Source organism: Triturus cristatus, chromosome 3_1 (genome assembly GCF_964204655.1).
Source record: "Triturus cristatus chromosome 3_1, aTriCri1.1, whole genome shotgun sequence".
In the NCBI taxonomy this organism is placed as follows: Eukaryota; Metazoa; Chordata; class Amphibia; order Caudata; family Salamandridae; genus Triturus; species Triturus cristatus.
This window is the reverse complement of record NC_140583.1, coordinates 308,579,048-308,603,782: the sequence shown is the minus strand read 5'-3', so window position 1 is coordinate 308,603,782 and position 24,735 is coordinate 308,579,048. Positions and strand designations below refer to the sequence as shown.

Here is a 24,735-nt window from a genome sequence, read left to right as displayed (position 1 = left end):
AATTCCATATCCATACATATGTTGAACTTGAATGACCCTGTGGTCCCCTTCAGAGGACTGTTTCTCCTTTGAACAATGTTCTGTCCAAGGCAGTTGATGTCCTAGAATTGGTTTTGCCTTTTAAAGAGGGTAAAGCTAACTAATTGATAAACATTTCCCAAATTCTGATTCTCTGTACATCAAAACCATTTATGCCTTTCAGTGACCCCCTACTTTTTTTTTTTTTTTTTTTTGTTTTTTTGACATGTTTTTATTAGGGTTTTGCATATATTACATCATATGAAACATTCACAGATATGAGTCTGAATCGCTGTATTGTAACATTCTGGGTCATTGGGAAAGACATAGTGTGTGGAAGCTGTAGTCCATTAGCCATCGGGTCTTCCCCGATGGTTCGAGAGATCTGTCCTCCCCTGTGCCGGTATCATCTGGTCTCCCTGGCTAACGCCCTGGTCGTGTCTATATCTGCAGTCTCGATCAGGGGTGAATTTATCTTCCCATCACGGTCTATCTAGCGTCTCCTCTTGTCTCACATTCCCTAGCATGTCGTGTAACTAGAACAACAGAATGTAAACCGCCAACTGGGATCATCTACGCCTGTGAGGCCGTTTGGAAAGGGCCCTGGGGTAGGGGGGGGTCCCCGAAACTGGGTATGCTATGGGAGGAAGGGAGGAAGTGCGTGAAGTGTGGGAGGGGGGGAGGGGGGATGTGAGGCCGGCGGGCGAGGTGCTCCTATGACACAGTATGTACGGGTTGGTGGTAGGTGTATGCGGTGTGCTTTAAGGCTCCCCAGGGGGGAAGGGAGGGGGCGGGTGGTCGGATTGCCATTTAACGCCCAGCCGGGGGACCGGGTCTGTACATGCCTTCGCTGCTGGGTATGTTGTCTTTCCTATGGGTTGTTTGTGTCTTCCGTTGATCCGGGGCGGTCGGGGGGGGTCGCCGGGGTGCGGGGAGAGGGCTGTGACGTGTCTGGGGTGTCCCCTGTATTGTCTGCTTGCTTAAACAGGATGAGGAGTTGTGCCCACTCCATGGATATCGGGTGTTTGCGGGCGCCCTTCGCTTCCTCCTCTCGTAGCAGTTCCTCCTCCGCCGCTCCCCACTTGAGTACCGCGCCCACCCATGCCGGGCCAGACGGCCCCTCTGGGGCTCTCCAATGCATTGCGATGTTTCTCTTCGCGAGGAGATGGGCCAAGGAGGTGAATTTCCGCTGTACTTTCGCGGATTTCCTCTTCGGGGCGATCCCCAGTGCACATTCCTCCCATGTGGGGGTGGACTGGAGTTCGGTCGCGGCTCGAACGGCTCGGTGTACACCGCCCCAGAAACGTTGTATGGCTGGGCAGACCCAAAACATATGTTTGAAGTCGGCGTCTGCCTGGTGGCAGCGGGGACATTCGAATTGTGTATCGGGGTAAAATCGGTGGAGTTTGGCTGGGGTAAGGTACGCCCGATGTAGGATATTAAATTGAATATTTTTAAAGCGCGCGTTCCTGGACACGTTTTTCGGTGACTCCAGGGCTTTGCGCCACTCCGCATCATGGAATGCCCTGCCTGCATCGTCTTCCCACGTCTCCCGCAGTTTGTCCAGGGTGGTGTCTGTGAGCTCCCGGATCGCTTTATAGAGCCAGGTAATGAGATGGCTGCCTGCTCCCATACGCAGCACCGTGTGGAGCACCGGGTGTGTCGGGGGTTCCCCATTGCGCGCGCGCCAGAAACGGTCGCCACTCATCAGCAGCTGTCTGTGTGTCAGAAATTGCCCCTGGGGGAGATCGTGCCACTCCATCAATTGCTCAAATGTCCTCAGTTGCCCCTCTTGGAACAACGCCTCCATTTCCGTGATCCCATGATCTGTCCACACTTGGAGGGCCCTCGCGTTGAAGCATCCGTTCCGTCGGGGGAAGCCCACCAGGGGGAGCAGGGGGGAGTATAGTGGCTTGCCCGTTGACATGCGATGAACCCTCATCATGCATCTGCGGGCGATGGCGACCTGGAGTGGATGCGTGCGTGTCGGTTTGGAGCCCGGCAGGAGCAGTCGGCGGATCTCATGCATAGGTAGTTTGCCTCTCTCCGTGATCGTCTCCCCCACTTGTCTCTCCGCCGTCCAGTGGGACAGCCACTGGAGCTGTGCCGCGAGGAAGTACGATTCAAAGGAGGGCGCCCCCAGGCCCCCGGCCGTCGTGGGGAGGTACAGTGTGCGCAGCGCTACTCGGTGTCGGCCGCCCCCCCATATCAGAGCCGTCAACAGCGAGTCCAATTCCCGAAAGAAGGATCGCGGCGGGACAATAGGGAGGTTTGTGAAGAAGTAGAGCAGTCTTGGGACCATAATCATTTTTGCCAGAGCGACACGTCCTATGGGAGCTAGTGGCAATGTCTTCCAAAACCCTACCGCCGATCGTAGGCTCGTCAGTGCTCTTCGGTGGTTCCCCTCGAAGAGGTCACCGGGGGAATGATATAGGCGCACTCCCAGGTATCTGGGGGCCGTTCCATCCCATCCCAGCGTCTGATCGCCCAGGGTTATCTCTAGGGGTTCCGTCTGGACGCCCAGAGGGAAGATGGACGATTTCTCCCAGTTGACCCGGAGCCCCGATAGCCCTTCGTACTCCCGGAGTGTCGTCCAGATGGGTGTGAGATCGGCTGTGATGTCGCGGACATATATCAGGAGATCATCCGCATATAGTGACACACAATGGGTGACGTCCGCTATGGGTATCCCCCATGTCTCCCCCTCCCGTCGCAGTCGTATGGCCAGGGGCTCCATCGCCAGGGCGAAGAGGAGAGGAGAGAGGGGGCACCCTTGTCTGGTTCCACGGGTCACTGGGAATGGCGCCGATATAAGTTTGCCAAGTCTCACCCTAGAGGTGAGGCCTCCGTACAGGAGTCGAGTATAGGCTAGCAACTTGGGACCAACACCGATCTGCTGCAAGACCTCAAATAGATACCACCACTGCAGGGTATCAAACGCCTTCTCCAGGTCCAGGACCAGGCATGCCGCTCTGGGAAATCGTCCTTTCGCCTGATCCTGAACGTGGAAAAAACGGCACAAGTTATGTGAGGTGTTACGCCGGGGAACGAAGCCGCACTGGTCCGTGTGCACCAGTGTGGGAAGGACTTGGCTGTAGCGGTCCGCTAAGATTTTCCCTAGAATCTTACAGTCCGTGTTCAGGAGCGTTATTGGCCGGTAGGATGTCGGGAGTACGGGATCTCTGTACGGCTTTAAGAAGGTCACCAGGATCGACGCCCGCATCGAGGCCGGGAGCATTCTGTGGGTCACTGCCTCTTCGTATATGGAGACCAGCCGTGGCGCCAATAGTGCCGCGAATGTGTGGTAGTACTCGATCGGGAGTCCGTCCATGCCCGGTGCCTTCCCGCGCGCCAGGGCTTTGATTGCTTGCTTCACGTCGACCGGCTTAAGTTTCCCGTCCAGGTCCTTCCCGAGCGCGGGGGGGATCTTGGGCAGGGACGCCCCACCTAGGAAACCGGCAAGGTCTCCCGTGGGTCCGATCCGCGGGGCTCGGTACAGGGCCGCATAGTATGCGTGGAAGATGTGGAGGATATCTGTCTGCGAATATTTAAGTTGCCCATCTGGGGCTTGGAGTTCCGTGATCGGGCGCGGCGCTGTATCTTGCCGAGCCAACCAAGCCAGGAGGGCCCCCGTACTATTTCCCTCCTTGTGTGTTCGCGTTGCGTACGCCCGAAAATTATATTTGCGCAGATCTCTCAGCGCTATTGAGTGGGAGGATTTGGCCTCTGACAGTTGCGCCTCCGTGGCATCACCGCGGTCCACTCTCTTCGAGAGTTCCGCGAGCCGGGTCTCCGCCCCCAGCAGTGCCCTGTCGAGCACTCTCCTGACTCCCACTACCTGTTGAATGCAGTGGCCCCTGGCACAGACCTTGAATGCATCCCATTCCAGCGAGCGCGTAGATGCCGTGTTGTCGTTTCGTCGAAAATGGCCCTGCATGAAGTCCTCTAAGGTTCGGTGGAATACCGGGTCTGTGAGACATTCCCGGGGCATCCTCCACGTTGGAATCGGGGGGTGAGGGGGTCTCCATCGGAGGACCGCCGTGTGCGCATCGTGGTCCGAGATCACTCTGCCTAGGTAGTCCGACTCCCGAACTGAGGGTAGGAGCGACGTGGAGCATAGGAATCTATCCAGCCTGACCCGTAAATCGTGGGGGACCGAATGGAAGGAGTACAGTTTTGTGGTGGGATGGCGAGTTCTCCAAATGTCTGCTAGTCCCCATTTGTCTACCCAGCTGCGGAGGGCTGTGGCTTGCTTGTATGCGGAGGAGCGGGCTTGGGGGGGGTGTGAACGGTCTAGGTGTGGATCCAGGGTGCAATTATAATCCCCTCCCAGGAGCCACGGGGTTGAAGTGTGATGGGCCAACATGCGTGTGAGTTTGTCCCAATAACTCTCCTGTTCTGTGTTGGGGGCGTAGAGACTCCCTATCAGTAGTTGCTGGCCCTCTAACAGTCCCGTCAGTATCGCGTAGCGGCCCTCTCTGTCCACCAGTCTGCTCTGCTCTTTAAATGGCACCCCCGGCCTGATCCATATTAGCGCGCCCCTAGCAAATGCGGAGTAGGTCGTGGCGCATATAATGCCTCGCCATTTTCTCTGTAGTCTGTCTGCCTCCCCTGCCGTCAGATGCGTTTCTTGTAAGAGTGCTACCTGGGCCTTCTGTCTCTTAATGTATGCATAGACTGAATAGCGCTTGCGGGCAGTGTGCATTCCCCTAACGTTAAGTGTCAGGAATTTTATGTCCGTGTTAGGAGAGTTGTGAGGAATGTTGTGGGATGTCATAATGATATGTCCTTGATGCGTCGCGGGTCCCTCCGTTGCCGTACCCGCCCTCTCTCCCGCCACCTACTGTCTGTCCGTGTACTGTATCGTCTGTGGAGATCGCCATGCCTGCACTGGGAATGACCGGGAAGGAATACAAAGGATGGGGAGGTGAACTGCAACAACTGTGGGAAACAGTCCCAATACTGGGGGCGCATCGCGCAGGGCGATGTGCCCAAACTGGTAGCTTTGGCGTGACTTTAGTTCGTAACCACGGGGGTGGTGGATCCGATGGCCGCCGACTCCCGCTCTGGTGGCGGCCCGTACATCGTTGATGATTATAAATGTCCTGCCCGATGTCGGGCTCAGCGGTTAGTCTGTTCTTTGTGGTTTGCGCGGCCGGGCGTGCTCAATGTAATGCTGATTCTGTCCGTGGGTTACTTGTCAGATGAGCGTGTCCGCAGTCTGGGGGGTCACCACAGGGGGTGTCACCGAGCCCTCTCGTGATCCTGGCGTTGCGCTCTTTTCGTCGTCTGAGCTAAAGATGTGAGGGCCACGTTCCGAGTCCGATCCTCTGTCGTGGGGACTCAGTGTGGCTACCGCTTGGAGAGCCCTCCGACGCTCCGCAATAATCTGTGCTAGGTCCGGGGAGCTGGCGGTGGTATTTCCTGTGCGCCTGCTAGTCGGCGTGGAGGAGACCCTTCGGGTCCGGCGGCCTGGGCGCCCGGGCGTAGTCTTTGGGCGAGAGCCGGGGTCATGTCCGGGGTGCTGTGCGTGCTGTTCCGCCCATGTCGCCGCGTCCCCCGGGTCTGTGAAGAAGTGCGTCTCGCCTCCATAGATGACCTTGAGGCGGGCTGGGAAGAGAAGCGCATATTGTATGTTTTTCGAGCGCAGGGTCCGCTTTACTGCCAGGAAGGTGGCCCGTTGTAATTGGACCGCACGGGAGTAATCCGGGAACAGCATGACTTGCTTGTCCTCTAGTTGTAGCCGTCCCCGTTGCCTGGCCGCCCGCAGGATGGCGTCGCGGTCCTGATAGTGGAGGAGTTTGAGCAGGAAAGGACGAGGGGGCATGCCCGGCTGTGGTCTGCGGGCTGGCACTCTGTGGGCCCTCTCCACGGAGAAAAACGCGGTAAGAGCATCTGCTGGCGTGAATGTGGCGATCCAGTCAGAGATGTATTTGACCGGGTCGGGCCCTTCGATTCCCTCCGGCAGGTTCATGATTCGGATATTGCTCCGTCGGGAACGCCCTTCTAGGTCGTCTGTCTTGTTCTCCAGTGTCCTTATCCGTGTCAGTAGGTCCTGGAGCGTGTTGTCTTGCTTTTGTATCTGCGGTTCCAGTATCTGGAGACGGTGCGCGCTTTGTGCCACTTTGTCCGCCAGTTTCCTGTGGTCGTCGCGGAGGAGGCCCAGATCTGATGACAACTCGCCGAATCTCCCTTCCATTGTCACTCGAGAGTGTTCTATGGCTGCCAGGACCTGGTCTAGTTTTCTGGTCGTGGGGTCCTCTTCGATCGGCCCGGGGCAACGGGGAGGCTTCGCCGACATCGATTCGGTCGTCCTGGACTGGTGAGAGGCCGGTGGCGCCCCCGCCGATTTCTGGCGACCCATCGTAGGGGGGGGGGGTCCCTCACCGCGGCTATGGGCTCTTCTGTGCGCTGGTGGACACACGAGCTGGTCCGGTAGGCGCGTTCTTCCCGCTGGTGTGACTCTTCGGGGATCGTTCACTGGTGGCCACACACTAGCTGGTCCGGCAGGCGCGCTCTGCCAGCCGGTGTGACTCTTCAAGGATCAGCCCTCATCCGGCTTCGTCCCGCTGACTTGGCAGCAAGCGCGCCGTCTGCGCCCCCCCCCCGGTTCGCGGCAGCTGCCGTCGGCCCGTTCTGGATGTGTGCGTATCTACTTCGTGGGGCCCCAATCCCAGTGAACCCTTCTCCTGAGGGCTCAGAGAGTCCCCCCGGTCGCCTTTTCGTCTGTTAGCAGGACCCACTTGGATCGTCTAGTTTCGTGGTGCCTACGTCGCTGGCCTCGCACACCTCCTCTGCCCTCTGGTCCGACTGTCTCCCCAACTCCAGGGGGGTGCGTACGACTATGCCAGGCGAGAGACTGTGCACTCCCCACCGTCTGCAGCGACCTCGTCTGGGGCTCCACACCTCTTCTGTCGCCCAGACGCCCACCGCGGCTGCGGCTAGGGACTCTCGGCCCGGGCCCTCAAGAACTGCGGGCTGCACCCCACACCCCCGTCGGGTGTTATGTCAATCTTCTCCCTGCGACAGTACGTGGGGGGGGGGGGGGCCCAGGAGTACCCACGCATCCCTCGCCCCAATCGGGGGCTCACCTGATGTGCGGGTCGTGTCTTCTGGCTGTCCTCTCTGTGACGCGATTCCCGCCCGGTTGCTTCTGCTTCTGTCGTCTGTCCGCGGTCACCGGGGGTGGAGGGCAGGGGGCGCGCTTTCCCGTCCGATCGCCCCTCGAGCCGCCGGAGCACCCAGGCCGTCCCCCGGGGCCCCGTCTCTGTCGCGCTTCTCCCAGGCACTCTCACGGGCCGCTGCTACTGGGTCAAGCGCGCCGTCTGGGGCGCCGACACACCGCTGTCCCGTCGCTGCTCCGCTCCTTCATGGCCGCCATTTTGAACGCGGCTCGTCCGTGTCCGCGCCCGGGGTTCCCCGCGTTGCTCCCGCTGGTGTCTCGGGGAGCTGGTTGCGGGTCGGAGGGGTCCCCGATGATCGCCGGGTCCGGTGCACTCCTTTTCAGGGGCGATGGACGCCCGGGGCAGATAGGATTGTGGGGTTTACGGGCCGCCGGGCAGGAGCTTCAAGGATAGGAGTCCGCCATCTTGGCTGGCTCGGCCACGCCCCCGAAAAAATTCAGTGACCCCCTACTTGATCATATTTTGACTGTTTGAAATGGCTCTAGCTGTCCACTATAACACAAACAAATAGGAGAAGAGTCCAAGGTAAAATGTTTGTAGACCTGCAAGGAAAAGATTTCCCCAAATAATACAATGTGAAAAAATTGAGCAGAAACTTGTATATTTACACAATTATTTAACGATAAATATGCAGTATCGCGTAGCGGCCCTCTCTGTCCACCAGTCTGCTCTGCTCTTTAAATGGCACCCCCGGCCTGATCCATATTAGCGCGCCCCTAGCAAATGCGGAGTAGGTCGTGGCGCATATAATGCCTCGCCATTTTCTCTGTAGTCTGTCTGCCTCCCCTGCCGTCAGATGCGTTTCTTGTAAGAGTGCTACCTGGGCCTTCTGTCTCTTAATGTATGCATAGACTGAATAGCGCTTGCGGGCAGTGTGCATTCCCCTAACGTTAAGTGTCAGGAATTTTATGTCCGTGTTAGGAGAGTTGTGAGGAATGTTGTGGGATGTCATAATGATATGTCCTTGATGCGTCGCGGGTCCCTCCGTTGCCGTACCCGCCCTCTCTCCCGCCACCTACTGTCTGTCCGTGTACTGTATCGTCTGTGGAGATCGCCATGCCTGCACTGGGAATGACCGGGAAGGAATACAAAGGATGGGGAGGTGAACTGCAACAACTGTGGGAAACAGTCCCAATACTGGGGGCGCATCGCGCAGGGCGATGTGCCCAAACTGGTAGCTTTGGCGTGACTTTAGTTCGTAACCACGGGGGTGGTGGATCCGATGGCCGCCGACTCCCGCTCTGGTGGCGGCCCGTACATCGTTGATGATTATAAATGTCCTGCCCGATGTCGGGCTCAGCGGTTAGTCTGTTCTTTGTGGTTTGCGCGGCCGGGCGTGCTCAATGTAATGCTGATTCTGTCCGTGGGTTACTTGTCAGATGAGCGTGTCCGCAGTCTGGGGGGTCACCACAGGGGGTGTCACCGAGCCCTCTCGTGATCCTGGCGTTGCGCTCTTTTCGTCGTCTGAGCTAAAGATGTGAGGGCCACGTTCCGAGTCCGATCCTCTGTCGTGGGGACTCAGTGTGGCTACCGCTTGGAGAGCCCTCCGACGCTCCGCAATAATCTGTGCTAGGTCCGGGGAGCTGGCGGTGGTATTTCCTGTGCGCCTGCTAGTCGGCGTGGAGGAGACCCTTCGGGTCCGGCGGCCTGGGCGCCCGGGCGTAGTCTTTGGGCGAGAGCCGGGGTCATGTCCGGGGTGCTGTGCGTGCTGTTCCGCCCATGTCGCCGCGTCCCCCGGGTCTGTGAAGAAGTGCGTCTCGCCTCCATAGATGACCTTGAGGCGGGCTGGGAAGAGAAGCGCATATTGTATGTTTTCCGAGCGCAGGGTCCGCTTTACTGCCAGGAAGGTGGCCCGTTGTAATTGGACCGCACGGGAGTAATCCGGGAACAGCATGACTTGCTTGTCCTCTAGTTGTAGCCGTCCCCGTTGCCTGGCCGCCCGCAGGATGGCGTCGCGGTCCTGATAGTGGAGGAGTTTGAGCAGGAAAGGACGAGGGGGCATGCCCGGCTGTGGTCTGCGGGCTGGCACTCTGTGGGCCCTCTCCACGGAGAAAAACGCGGTAAGAGCATCTGCTGGCGTGAATGTGGCGATCCAGTCAGAGATGTATTTGACCGGGTCGGGCCCTTCGATTCCCTCCGGCAGGTTCATGATTCGGATATTGCTCCGTCGGGAACGCCCTTCTAGGTCGTCTGTCTTGTTCTCCAGTGTCCTTATCCGTGTCAGTAGGTCCTGGAGCGTGTTGTCTTGCTTTTGTATCTGCGGTTCCAGTATCTGGAGACGGTGCGCGCTTTGTGCCACTTTGTCCGCCAGTTTCCTGTGGTCGTCGCGGAGGAGGCCCAGATCTGATGACAACTCGCCGAATCTCCCTTCCATTGTCACTCGAGAGTGTTCTATGGCTGCCAGGACCTGGTCTAGTTTTCTGGTCGTGGGGTCCTCTTCGATCGGCCCGGGGCAACGGGGAGGCTTCGCCGACATCGATTCGGTCGTCCTGGACTGGTGAGAGGCCGGTGGCGCCCCCGCCGATTTCTGGCGACCCATCGTAGGGGGGGGGGGTCCCTCACCGCGGCTATGGGCTCTTCTGTGCGCTGGTGGACACACGAGCTGGTCCGGTAGGCGCGTTCTTCCCGCTGGTGTGACTCTTCGGGGATCGTTCACTGGTGGCCACACACTAGCTGGTCCGGCAGGCGCGCTCTGCCAGCCGGTGTGACTCTTCAAGGATCAGCCCTCATCCGGCTTCGTCCCGCTGACTTGGCAGCAAGCGCGCCGTCTGCGCCCCCCCCCCGGTTCGCGGCAGCTGCCGTCGGCCCGTTCTGGATGTGTGCGTATCTACTTCGTGGGGCCCCAATCCCAGTGAACCCTTCTCCTGAGGGCTCAGAGAGTCCCCCCGGTCGCCTTTTCGTCTGTTAGCAGGACCCACTTGGATCGTCTAGTTTCGTGGTGCCTACGTCGCTGGCCTCGCACACCTCCTCTGCCCTCTGGTCCGACTGTCTCCCCAACTCCAGGGGGGTGCGTACGACTATGCCAGGCGAGAGACTGTGCACTCCCCACCGTCTGCAGCGACCTCGTCTGGGGCTCCACACCTCTTCTGTCGCCCAGACGCCCACCGCGGCTGCGGCTAGGGACTCTCGGCCCGGGCCCTCAAGAACTGCGGGCTGCACCCCACACCCCCGTCGGGTGTTATGTCAATCTTCTCCCTGCGACAGTACGTGGGGGGGGGGGGGGGCCCAGGAGTACCCACGCATCCCTCGCCCCAATCGGGGGCTCACCTGATGTGCGGGTCGTGTCTTCTGGCTGTCCTCTCTGTGACGCGATTCCCGCCCGGTTGCTTCTGCTTCTGTCGTCTGTCCGCGGTCACCGGGGGTGGAGGGCAGGGGGCGCGCTTTCCCGTCCGATCGCCCCTCGAGCCGCCGGAGCACCCAGGCCGTCCCCCGGGGCCCCGTCTCTGTCGCGCTTCTCCCAGGCACTCTCACGGGCCGCTGCTACTGGGTCAAGCGCGCCGTCTGGGGCGCCGACACACCGCTGTCCCGTCGCTGCTCCGCTCCTTCATGGCCGCCATTTTGAACGCGGCTCGTCCGTGTCCGCGCCCGGGGTTCCCCGCGTTGCTCCCGCTGGTGTCTCGGGGAGCTGGTTGCGGGTCGGAGGGGTCCCCGATGATCGCCGGGTCCGGTGCACTCCTTTTCAGGGGCGATGGACGCCCGGGGCAGGTAGGATTGTGGGGTTTACGGGCCGCCGGGCAGGAGCTTCAAGGATAGGAGTCCGCCATCTTGGCTGGCTCGGCCACGCCCCCGAAAAAATTCAGTGACCCCCTACTTGATCATATTTTGACTGTTTGAAATGGCTCTAGCTGTCCACTATAACACAAACAAATAGGAGAAGAGTCCAAGGTAAAATGTTTGTAGACCTGCAAGGAAAAGATTTCCCCAAATAATACAATGTGAAAAAATTGAGCAGAAACTTGTATATTTACACAATTATTTAACGATAAATATGCAGTCATGCTTGAATGCCTGCCTGGTTTCAGTGATATGAACACCCACAGAAGATAAATCAATGCACATATATGAAAATATGCACATTTCAATAACATCCTTGTGCATATCTACTGCTGCTTAAGCCTCTTTACTAAACTTCCTTTCTGTTTGTTAACCCACTTACCTATCAATCCACACAGCTATTGGCCTGGGAGTCATGGTAGAGAGTATTTCAAATCACTCAAAAAGCAACCCAATTTCCACTTTTTGCAACATTTACAAATAAATACAGAGAAGAAAATAAATGTTTTTCTGTATGTATTTATCTGTAAAAATCAGTAAAAACGGAAAACAGGGAGCCTCAATAATAACACATTGTTTCCCATTGCCTCAAAAAGTTTGGACTCCCTTGCAGGTGGAGTGGCGGTGAAAGAACTGGGGTTAAGCTTGGAGAAGAAGAAAGCAGGTAACACACGGACCTCTGGCAAAGGGTGAGAGAATAACTTGGCAGTTGACAGCTAGATCAACACAGACAAATCCTTGGGTCTAGACTTAACAAAACTGAACACGCCGAGTGACGGACTAGAGTCTCACACTTTTCCCTAGTAGGAGAAATCCCTTTTAGGACGAATACCCTCACCCACCGAAGGTGGCATGCTTCATCATCTGGGTATCTCCTCTTAGTGGGAAGACCTAGTCTCGCCAAGGGCTATAACCTCTTCTCTTAGAAGAGGGCGCTCAGGGATGTTTTAACTAAACCTACCCTATGGGGGATACAATAAATCCCATAGATGAGAGATGCTCAAAGATAAATGGTGAGGACGCAGTGCAATACAATAGAACTAGTGAGGTGGTGATGCTAAAACTGCCTAGTAAGGAACAAAAAGATTCTTTAATCGCTTGTTTCTCCTGACAGGATTAAAAAGACAGTGCAAGAAGCAGTATGGATATAAACTGTTCTGTGTTCAAAAAGAGGGGTCTACATGTTTCAGCCCTACGTGATCCGAAGGGTATCTGGGCTTTTGTCAGGACTTTAAGAAGATTGCTACTGCCTAGTGAAAAAGACTGTGTATAAGAAGTGGTAATATCAAACCAGTTATCCCATCAGTTTCTGGATATTTCTGGTTGTGCCCAAAGTTCTTGGACAAGTGGCCACACCTCCACCTGGCGACAGCTCAGGGTAGGGGGCCCGCTCTCTCCATCGGTAACCTGCGGTCGGGGCTTTGTACCGAGACGGGGTTCCGACGGAGAGAGCCGGGCCCCCTACCCTGAGCTGTCGCCAAGTTGAGGTGTGGCCACTTGTCCAAGAACTTTGGGCACAACCAGTAATATCAGAAAACTACTACTGATGGGATAACTGGTTAGATATTACCACTACTTATACACAGTCTTTTTCACTAGGCAGCAGCAATCTTCTTAAGGTCCTGACGAAAGCCCAGATACCCTTCGGATCACCTAGGGCTGAAACATGTAGATCCCTCTTTTTGAACACAGAGCAGTTTATATCCATACTGCTTTTTGCACTCATTTTAATCCTGTGGCACAAGTTACTTACCTTCGGTAACGATATATCTGTAAGAGACATTAGTTAGTGATAGATTCCTTACCTTAGAATTATCCATAGGCGTCAGACTGAATCCATAAAGTTTTCGTCAGCAGTACCCCCGCATCGGAAGGTGGCGGTTTGCAGCTTCGCGTCCGTCGTAGGCGCTGTGATTGCCGGGATGATGTCGCAGCAGCTACTTAAGACGCCGCCCTCGCGCGCTGATGTCAGTTCTGTACACAACTTTCAGCGCCAGGAACGCAAAGCCATGCAAGATACTGACCACTGATGCATTGAAACTAGGGCCCTGAAAGGGATGACCTTAACCTTATAAAACAGTTCGCAGAACGGGGAGGATGGGTGGGGCGGTAAGGAATCTATCACTAACTAATGTCTCTTACAGGTATATCGTTACTGGTAAGTGCATCTGAAAGCGACACGTTAGTGATAGATTCCTTACCTAGAATAGATACAACCACAGCGGATGTGGAGGGAAAGGTCTTTGAAGATCTGCAGGAACTGATTATTAAAAAAACGTTCTTTGGAGGAGGAACACTTACTTGAGAGGGCTCACGAATGGAAAAGGATGGGTAAGAAAGAAGTGCATGGAGCATAAATCCACTAGTCCTATGCCACTTGTGAACCAATGTCACCGTCATCCCCACATTCAAGCGATGTAGAGGATGTACACACAGGGAGCCCTAGTCATTTCCCTCATGACACAGGCTCAAAGGGAGCCCCTTCCCTAAGCCCAGACCCCGGGGATGCATATAATGTAGTACTATCAGACCCAGACATTGAAGTACCAGTCCCAGCTAAAGCATCACCACCTGACTACACTTCCTCCTATCACAGTGTTATTCAGCGTGCTGCTGAATGACAAAAAGCCCAGATGCATACCACGGAGGAAGAAACAGACTTCTTAGTAGAAACACTCTCCAGACAATGCTCCATTCAATAGTTACCAATGATAGGGTCAGTGGTGAAAGTCTCCACAGAGGTATTCGAAGACCCAGTAAAATCTAAGGTATTAACACCACAAATTGAAAGGAAATACAAGCCATCCCATACTGACCCACTGTATATAAGGGGACACCCAACAGCTGACTCCCTTGTTGCAACAACTGCACAGAAGAGGGCAGCATCCAGAGTACTAAAGACACATCTCCTGATAACAAAAGCAAATGCATAGATGCAGCAGGAAGACAGGTTGCAGTGGGCCATGCAAATCATTGGCATATAGCCGATTCAGTGGGTTTGCTATCGCGATATAACAGGGCCACTTGGGATGATATAAAAGGGTTGCTACAACATCTCCAGGAGTAGTACTAAAAGAAAGTAAAGGAGTTAGTCATCAAAGGGAGACAAATCTCTAATGCAAGTATACGCTGCGCATTAGACAAAGCAAACCGCGCAGCAAGAGGAATCGATTCCTCAGTCCTTCCGATAGGCATGCCTGGCTATTCATCACTTGGTTCAAACCTGAGGTGCAGCTACACATCCTTAATGTCCCATTCAATGAAGGAAATCTCTTTTGCCTGGAAGTGGACTCCCAGTTAGACGAGCATTGGCATAGCCAATAGGTCTCGCCTTTTGAACCTTGTAAGTGTTTAGCCATGCAACAGTTGATATTGTTGCACCAAGGATATTGTGCTGGATAACTAAACACTTATAAGGTCCCAAAGGCGAGACCTAATGGCTATGCCAAGGGAAGCTAAACCCCCACTGTACACTCATTACACATATGGCTATTCATTCTATGCCGAAACGGAACATAAACTTCTGTAATCCAAGGAGAGTCTGGATCGTCTGGAGAGAGAGAGAGAGCGATTTAGAGAGAGAGCGATTTAGAGAGAGAGAGATTGGTAGAGGACTTGCGGGTGAGCGCGAACTCCACCCGGCGAGTTTCAAAGCGCTAGTTGGAAAATAATGAAAGATTCTGGATGAGTTTGAAAGTGAGATGATGCCGAAAGGGGAAGGAAAAATTGAGAAGAGGGGGGGGCTGGGGGAAGAGAGAGATTTAGAGAGAGATTTAGAGAGAGATATTTTGTGAGATTTAGAGAGAGCGAGAGATTTAGAGAGAGAGAGAAAGATTTAAAGAGATTTAGAGAGAGTGTAATTTAGAGAGGGAGAAAGAGAGAAAGATTTTGAGAGATTTAAAGAGAGGGATTTAAAGAGAGGGATTTAAAGAGAGGGATTTAAAGAGAGGGATTTCAAGAGAGGGATTTAAAGAGAGGGATTTAGAGAGGGCGATTTAGAGAGAGACACAGGAGGATGCAGGAAGTGGAAAGGAGAACTCGGGATGAGACGAGATCAGGGACGGGGCGTGAGAATGAAAACAGGGGGGGCAGTAGTGGTCGAGGGAAGGAGGAGGGTGGGGGAAGGGCGTGTTAGGGGGTAGAGGGTCACACAGAGGAGTAAAATTCAAGGGGCAGGAAAGCACTATAGAAACGCTACATACAATACACTGCAAGGTGGTGACCGAGACATACGAAGAGGAGAGAGCGAGACGGCCGGTGGGAGGGGGGGGGGGCGCAGAGATGCAGGAGGGTATGAAGGAAATTTGTGGGGAGAGAGGTGGTGGGAGAAGGACGCCCTGGCGCAGAAACGGGGAGGAGGGCAGTGATGAGACGGTAGGAAATGCGGGATGCGAGAGATGCAGGGACAGGTGAGAACAGGAGGGAGAGGTACAGATTACGGACTCGCTCTGTTTTTTCTCAATGTGCAACAAACATTGGGGCATATTTACGAGGCGATAAAAAATTATCCGAAAAGCGGCGATAATTTTTTCGCTATATTAGCAAGGTCACGCTAACGCGTGAAACCTTGCTTTAGCATGGGGATTTCTAACGCCCAGCTTTGCATCTCTAATGAGATGCAAAGTGGGCGTTCCTGACCTGACATGATAGGAGAAATGTCGCTAGGCGTCTTTCAGATTCAGCCACACTTGGTCATCCCACTCTCTTTTTGCCCTACTGATTGTCACACTATAATTACAACGGGCTGCTCTAATTGCCTCTAAATTCCTTGTTTTTAAAGCTAAACTCAGACCAGCCCGAGCGTCCCTACAGGACTTATTGTACCACCACTCAAGCTTTTTGCTCACCATGGCCTTGGAAGTACCAACTTTAGAAAACTTAGCTTTGAGATTAATAAACAATTCATTATGATCCTGCTCAAAACAACAGAACTGCGACCCAGAATACGCTCCACCACCCATTTTAACTAATACCTTATCAAGCTGAACATTAATAGCGGTAAGTGTATCAGCTTGCTTACTCACTGTGGACCATTTAAGGTGCCGCTCATCATTTGATAAAGTCTGGGGGATAGGTAAATCATCACTAAAGGAAGCTCTACCCTCCAACCCCAGCCTGAATAATGTGGCAAGATGGTTATGGTCACTTTCATCACGAATCTTGACTTCCATGTCGACCAGAGTATGCCAGAGCTTCAAATGGACGAGTAGATAGTCAATGTTACTAGACCTTTACCCGTTATCATAGGTTTTTGCTCGCTTCTTGTCCGACAAAGTCCGACCATTAGCGGCTCTTAGTTGGTTACCTAAACAAAATCCGTTCAAAAACAACGCCGCCTCAGTCCATTTGACTGATGACCCTGCCTCCAATTCGGGGACACCCCATCTACTGTCCTCCTTATCCAGTATGTTGGTACTTCCCAGACCTAGCGGTTCAAAAGTTGAGTTCAAGTCACCCGCAATTAATGGTAACACCCCATCTGGCTGTGATTCAATCAGGGATTCTAAGGCAGAAAATACTTCGGATTTTTTCCCTCCTGGAACGCCTCGGGCATACACATTAATAATAAAAAAAATTGGGTAACCCAACACATCAAGCCTAACAGCCAAAATATCACAATGCCCAGACGAGATGGATTGAATACCAAAGCTTATATGCTGTTTGATCCAAATTATCAATCCTCCCATAGGGCGTCCCCGAGGTCCTTTCACAGCAGGGACATAAAAATTCAGATAACCTGGGTTATAAACTGGTTCAACAGACTAAGTCTCTAGAAATAGACAAATGTCAAAATCGTTAATGAATTCAAACCAACACGGAGAGACAACCTTAGACCCAATTCCAGCGAGATTCCGCGATAACATTGAAGTCAATCCATGTGTAAACTGTTTGCCTTCATTAATTACAGTCCTATCCGCAATGGGACACGGGACTAACGACAGATATGCAGCAATGGTAAGTGGTTCCCTACTCTGGGCATTTCGGCCTAAAGTGAGACAAGGGTATATCGTTGGACATTCACCTATGATTTTAGGTTCTTCAAAAAGTACATCCCTAATAAGGATAGTACTAGAGTCAAGCGTCACATTTTTAACCGTAAATGATGAATTATCTACCCCGTGTAGGCAATGGTCTAAGGGGGGATCAATACCTGAACATATAATAGTACTATTATGGACATTTACACCAGGACTTGGCCCTCCCGCAGCTGTAACAATACCAGCAGACGTTTGATCCTCGCCTGACATTGGGAATAACTCTGGGCATCTATATAAACTGCTAAGACTAGTGGACTCACCCCCTGCCTCCTTTTGCTGTCAGTCACAATCTTCCAATCCGGACAGGGCCAAGAACCGATTAAATAAGCTTAAGTTCCGTACAACCGGGTGTCTAAAATTATCATTCCATAGGGACAATTTACCACATAAATCTTGCATAGAGGCATAAAAATAGGTCATGGGAAGTGATTGAATCCGAGATCTGGAATCAATTTGTGACCAGTTACAGATGTATTCAACACATCTCCTGTCTCTAAAATGAACAATCACACAATCCCCCTCTACTGTTTTTATACTTCTACCTACCCAATTTACCCTTCTAACGGACAAAATCTCGGCCCTGTTATACACGGGCAACGGCCTGTTTGCATTAAGCCAAAATGAACACTTATTATTGAGCTCTGTATGTGTCTCCCTTTTACCCGGTCCCAATGATGGCACACCTGCCAATATAACCACATAAGGGACAGATTCAGGGGGGACATCTACAGTAGGTAAATTAGGTATCGCAAACTCTGCGGAATTAGTTGGTGTAGTAGCCGCAATGGATGTCAATTTACTTAGCCCCACATTTTTACCCTTAGCTCCCTGCTCAGTTTGGCTGGCCTCAGCCGCTTTGGCAGGAGGGGTAGGAGCACCAGAAGACACCGGCTTATTACCGGCAAGGATGCTACCACTATTTAGCAGACCATTGCGAGTTTTACCCGCGGCATTTTGGCAATGGGATAACATCTGAATACTTTGTTGCTCACTAGTCCGATTACTCAAGGTCTGCTGGACTGATACTGAAGAAAGTTCGAGACATGAAAGTCTAGACTCGATACGGTCCAATCTTCCATAAAATGGGTGAATCGTCTTTTTAAGCATTTCTTCCATTTTATCCCAAAACAGAGTACCCAGCTCCTCAGAAGAATCCCTTTCAACACCCATCTTAGGGGAAATTACTTTATTTACAAGGTGAGGTGGGCCAGAGCAATCTTTATTTGTAATATTTTTCTTAGTCAATGCATCATTTCCCAACTTCCTTTTTTTACCCTTGGGTTTCGTTTGTAATGGGGTTTTAACGCCCAAACTTTTATTTTCCACAGACGTACCCTTACTTTGAATCATCACACCCTTTTTAGCTATGAGTGCTGATCTAGTTTTTATTATAGGGGAAATCAAAGGATTCTGAGAGGGGTTTTTTGTATTCTTCCCCAGCATAGCAATAGCCTGTTTGGGCGGAACCGCAATAAGATCTTTAGTAGAAGCAAGCGGGCTTTTAATGGCTTCATCCAAGGAACATAATGTATCATCTGGCTCAATGTCAAGGCAGATAGGAGATTTAGCCCCTGCCAGGCTTCCCATAGATGACCGCTTAGCAAATATGGTGTCTAGGGATAGCCTTTTTTCTGACAATTCAATGTCTTTAGCCAGAGCAGACGACACCCGTACAAGAAAATTGTCCAAAGTACCCAACATTGAGCCAGCGCCAGTCACACTGCTGTCTCGTGGGATTGTTGTAGTAACGGATGTCATGATTGATGCTTACAACCTCTGCTATATACACAATGAATCTTGTGCAAATATCCGGAAAGATTTTAACACGGATTCTGTAGTGAGGCACAGTAGTAGTGATAATGATATTGTACCTTACTTTGCATGGGGCGTATGAGGGATGGTCCGTCCCGTCCTTAACCGGTCTTGAACGGGCTTAAACGGGCCCGCCCTTGGCCCGGGCTTCGCCCGGCGCACGTCCGCGCAGCGGAAGTGATAATATGCTTTGTAGGTGGCGAGATGAGATCAGCTACAGGTGAGGAACGCCAAGCCCCCTGGGACACGTAGTCCTGGTCCCGCTGCACTCTCCTGGAAACGACGATGCGGCTCCATAGTGTAAAAAAAACACGAGACATGACTAAGAACCACTCCCATTCTGTCAGCTCACATTGTTCCTGTGCTACTGCGACGGTATTTATTCCCGAGTGATCTTATTACACCGTGACACTTGGCACCATTTTGTGCTATTTTACATAAAAAAGTGTAATACGAAATGCTAGAAATTAAGCAAAATTGTGCATGCATAATTGAACTTTCACACTGGCTTAGTGGATCTCCAGGGGAAGAATAACTTTGCACTTGTTCAATCCTGGTTTTGTGCATTGTGTTCAACACACTGAGCTATCTCTCACCTTTGGCACACCCCTGCACTGCTGTGCTGACTACTAGCTTACCCATTACAAACAGCAGGACTTCACCTACAGCATTAAGCACAGCTGAGTCTCCCTTGCCCCAGAAAGTACTCATCTCACCTTTGACATACACCTGCTCAGCTGGCTGATATTCACTCAGTGAAGACAGCGAGCCATCCCCTGTCTCAGAGAGCAGAGCTGCACTGGGCCCGCAGAGTTACCCACACTACTCACAGAGGAACTGTGCCTTTCTCTGAAAAGCGGTTACCTGTCTGATTCATTTACAATATGTCTGCCTTCCCGTCTATTCAGTCTTGTCTTTAGGCCTTTCCACATCCTGCCTACAATCCCCGCGAGCCAAGGAGCGCCAAGGACTTTCAAGGGTCAGGGAAGCAGGAAACGGGAGGGCTCGGGGAAGGAGCACCTCTTAGGCAGCTCTAATGGAACTAGAATACCTCACAGATGGCTTTGAATGCGCAGAGAGAAAACAAGAGACACCACTGAGTACACTGGACCACGAAACGTCAGGCACAATTGCACATGGACAGTACACCCAGAAACAGTAAACCAGTGCAAATCGCTTTCAGCTACAAAGACACAGGAAAACAAGAGTTGGTATGATTGAATTAGAACCTGGATAAGGAAGTGGAATGTGTGCATGCCTTCACATTAAATTGTAATATGCCTCTAGGTAAAGTAACACTACAACCAGGGCTTTAAGTGGGATGAGAAAGCTGGGGGGGTCTCTCAAAGGGGCGCGGCCAATGTAATTAAGGGCGTGGCTTAATACACAAGCTAAAAATCTGTGCTTAGCCTAGTGTGCCGCCCGATTTGTATTTTGCTGCTTCGGTCATTGCATCCCGATACAAGATACAATAAGTAACATCATACCTACAAGTCAGGACTATTGGCTTTGACAATGGTTGTTAGTTGCATAAGATAAATAAGCAGCTACTGTGGCCTGTATATAATATTGAAAAAGCTTCCACTTCAAGCCCTAGTGACACCACAACAATGTTGCTGCTCCTGAGTTTCAAAAAGAGAAGCGAAATCCAGAGAGAAAATGACTTTCTTTAAAGGATTTCCCTTCCCCTACAACGCTCACCGGGCATGATGTCATGCCTAACTTCTCCACTAGTGAGAAGTGAGCAGTGTGAGCACGCACACATCAATGTGCCTGCTGTCACTACAGTCCGTAAAAAATGGACCGACTGTTCCAGGGCACAAAACAGAGCCCAATAGACTTGTTTCGAGCCCCCGTTTAAAACAAGCATTGGCATAGCCAATAGGTCTCGCTTTCGGGACCTTATAAGTATTTAGTTATGCAGCACAATATCCTTGGTGCAATAACATCGACTGTTGCATGGCTAAACACTTCTAAGGTCCCCAAGGCAAGACCTATTGGCTATGCCAATGCTTATTTAAAACAGGAAGTTGTGCGATTGTGATGCATGACTGATATATTTACGTCTAGTCTTCATAACTAAACAATTTCTAAATGTACACATTTTCAAGAATAAACTCAGCAACTTAGTAACAAAAAAACTTAATTAGAGGTCAATTTTTGTCACCATAATCATACTGAGAGGCATGCACATTCCCAACAATACAATGTGCATGTGAAAATGTGCATTGCATACTCTCACGATGGAGCTACACTTCAGCTGGAATATAATTTCAGGGCCGCAAGCTTTCACAGCAGGGACAGCCCAGTTTCACAACCTGCAAATCGACACACATTGATGTCCTCTTTGAAATCGCAAACGTCACAATATGTAACAAGGGCGCGAGCAACCAAACAAAAGCCAAGAAATCCTGTTTTTTGTAATATTAGAGCCGGAGCAACAAAATTTCAAAAATAAACTAATCGGGCTTTTTATAATGTTAGTATTGTAAATAAGATATGGTAATTACATAACTTTCTATGGCGTACTGGATTTTAAAAACTCTCATAAAATGTTTGGAACCGACGTGTACTTGGCGTAATTTTGAAATTCTTAAAATCCTTTTTTTAAAAAAAAAAAAAAAAAAAAGACAATCTAATAGCTTCATTCCCAGTGAGCCACCCTGTTCCTCTGCAAGAACCTGTCCATTGTAGCCCTTCTTTTATGTCTACAGACAGAGCGACCCGGACAGTTCGCAGTCTTATTTCCTTCATGCACTTAGCGTCACTGCTGAGGAATACTTAAAACTGTCGCTAAATAGATGCGATCCCAATCGAAGGGCAGAAGCATCCTTTCAAGGCCGGGGTGCTTCGCGTGACGCAATAACGCCGGGTGAGTGACGTATAGATGTACACGTCGTCGAGCCGGATGTTCAAGATGGCCGGTGAGTGGGGATTCCTGTCCCACTGCTAAGAGTTAAGCTTTCCCTGAACCTGAGAGGGGCTCACACCAGCCGAGGCGACTGAGGTAAGTTGGGGGTATGGGTGATATGGGGATAGTGCGGGCTTTAACCTCCGTTAATTGCATGCCATTTGGACAGACAGTCCAGATCTGCATTGGTTGTCCAGGGAAGAGGCTTACATTGCTCCAGCAGCACTGAGTGCACGAGAATGTAGCAGACAGGACCGTGGCAATCAACAGCCTGAGAAGAAACAGTTCTTGGGTAGGAGGCAACTGTAATATCCCAAGAAAAGGACATGCAAGATTGTAACCGGTCGTAACAGTGTGAGTCACGGCAGGTATGATTGTAAACCGGTTCAATAGCTCGAGAAAGAGGCAGGGGTATCTGCAGCAGCTTTAATAGTCCGTTAAGAGGAACAGATGGGTATTTAGTGGCACAAGAAGAGAACAGAATGGCGCATCAACGCTCCGGGGGGTAGAAGAACGCGTTATTGGACTGGGAAAAACTCCTTTATGTTGAGATTAAAAAAAATTCCAGGTGGGTGAAAAAGTAATCTCTAAATGCGAAGATCACATTCGCCTGGTCTGGTTAAGGGGTACATACATCATTGATCATACTTCAAAGCAAAGGAAGCAATTGTTTAAAGTGTTTTGGTTTGACCGGTTGTGTGAATGGGTAAGACTTTTTATTTTTTCTAAATCCCAAATAAGTCTGCTTCCGAAGTTAGTGATACCGGGTTGCATGGTTTGGGGTCTGCAACTGAAAGGCTTGTCACTTTCGTTGTTGCTTTCACGTGTTATTGTGTGTTTCTTGTCCTGTGATCGCACATATGTATGCATGGTTTGAATTTCTTGTATGCAAAAAGGTGCACGATTGTCTGTATGATCGCAGCCTTCCTAAATGTTGCGCATGTTGTCCACTACCGTCGCTATCCCTGTACTGTTTGTTATCGTTCCTGTGTCCTAACATCACATCACGGTCATGATAAAGTGTTGTCGCTCACATAGAGATTCAAGTGATGCTTCTCTTAAACAGACCTTGTTCTTCCGGACTCAGTGGCTCACTATATGTGCGCTCCCGGCAGCGGCAGCCGGCCGGCAAAGAGGTACGAGAAGGCACGATTAGGCATAATTAAGGTTTGAAAAACCATTACCGATTGACACCAGACATTACTAGACATCTCCCCGACAACTGCCGAGCTGTTGGGCCGAGTGCCGCCCTCCCACTGCCCCCACCACGCTCCAAGAAAAGTGTGTGCAGTGTTTGGCTGACCCCCCTCCTCCTTCTCTGTCTGGGGTGGTGGTGTGCTGTGGTGTGGCACAACAGCCGGCAAGCTCTGAATCTCATGTTTTAGCGTACACAAGCGTATAGAAGAGAGCTGCCTTCGAGCAAGGACTGCGGAGCACCGTCAGAACAGTTCAAGTAGGTTAACTAAATTAAGCAGTGGTAATCAGAGGCCCTATCCTTGCCCTATTCTCGCCCCCTTTCTAGCTCTAAACTTCACCTCCTGTGGGACGAAGTGGGTTTTCTCTACTTTTGGGGTGGCATCAGCCCGAATGAGATCAGGAAGGATAAGGGAAGAGATGCCGCCACTGTCGCTCAAGTCCAGGCGGGGGAGAGCAAAAAAGCAAACCCATGCCCAGTCCAACTCAGTGCCTGCGCTCATCAGCTGGAATCAAGCGCAAGACTGCGTGCAAGATCAAGCAACAGTAACACAGCAAGAGCATGAACACAGCAAGGGTATGAAGCAGTGCGTTCCCTCCACCGCCACCAAGGCTATTCGTTTCAACCAGCCCAAGATCTACACAAAGTTTCACTTCTTAAAAGACATTGGGTCAGCATTGTACTCAAGCAACGCTGCACTTACAGGATTACTATCTCCCATGCTGCCTACGCCACCCAATGTTTCAGCTCAAGTCTGCAAAGTGGATCTACATCAGGATAATCAATCGACTAAACAACTGTCAACTAGCACCACATCACAAGAAGGGCCTACGACGGCTCAATCGGACAACACTGCTTCCATACCAGCAGATATCCCAGGGCCTTCGAGCATGAGGCCAAGAACAAGCACGAGCCATCAAGGGCGGTCTCTAGGGTCTCCAAGGGCTCTGCCCGTGGTCCAAGTGCTAAAATAATTTTTAGAAATCTCGGAAGCCTCAAAACCAACGCAGAAGGATGGCGTGGGACCCGGGAAACATTTTGCTAACGAACACGACACAGAGACCATAGAGACCTCAACTGCAGAGAAAGAGGAAACAGAGAGCTGGAATCATCACCGGCCATACTAGTATAAATAATAGCTCATACTTTGGTAATCTTAGTGACGTTAACACCAACCTTAGCATGGGCAATGATTTGGGAAGTGGAAACTCAAGTGGAAATCCAACAACAAATCCCTTTTTAAACTTACATCAAAGAAACGAATCGGAGGTCTTAGGGCCAACAGACATAACCTCGACTGGGGAAAGGAGGACGACCACGACTAAGATCGCGTCACTGACAAGCATACCACAATCTGACTCAAGAGTATGAGCAGGATAACAACTCGGAGGTCGACCAACCAAACTCAGAAGACGTACTAAAGCAAGGGCAGTTCAGCCCCCAAATCTCCTCTAATAACCAAAGCTGTATAAACCAGACGAACTTCACTGTCAACGAATCTGTATTGGCAAAGGCACAAAACATCAGCGCTTGGGATTCTTTACTGAATACAATCCAACTGGCCGTAAATGCCTTGCAATTTCAATCAGAAAAAATGGAGATACAGTTAACATTACTGAACACTCTGGCCGTTTTCACCGCCGGCATAGATTAAAAAACTGGGTAACCTAAACAGCCTGATCACAAGAGCTCAAACAACTTCTAATCTCAAATGCAATTGCGAACAGGTTGTCGAAAAATTATCTACTTTACCCCTAATGCTTAATAGCATGTTAACAGAAATTAAAAGTGTAACGACAAAAG

The 24,735-nt window shown here is 51.5% G+C and overlaps 1 protein-coding gene and 1 long non-coding RNA gene across 3 annotated transcripts in view; one reads left to right on the top strand and one right to left on the bottom strand.

Annotated features, from left to right (window-relative positions):
• The window catches only part of LOC146860156 (uncharacterized), a 208,188-nt gene extending 189,170 nt beyond the window's left edge, over positions 1-19,018 (bottom strand). The window contains exon 1 of the long non-coding RNA XR_014978797.1: positions 18,891-19,018. This is a non-coding gene — a long non-coding RNA (uncharacterized LOC146860156). The remainder of the gene's footprint in view (positions 1-18,890) is intronic.
• The window catches only part of SNX1 (sorting nexin 1), a 732,138-nt gene that overhangs the window by 648,807 nt on the left and 58,596 nt on the right, over positions 1-24,735 (top strand). The gene's annotated exons all lie outside the window — the stretch shown is intronic.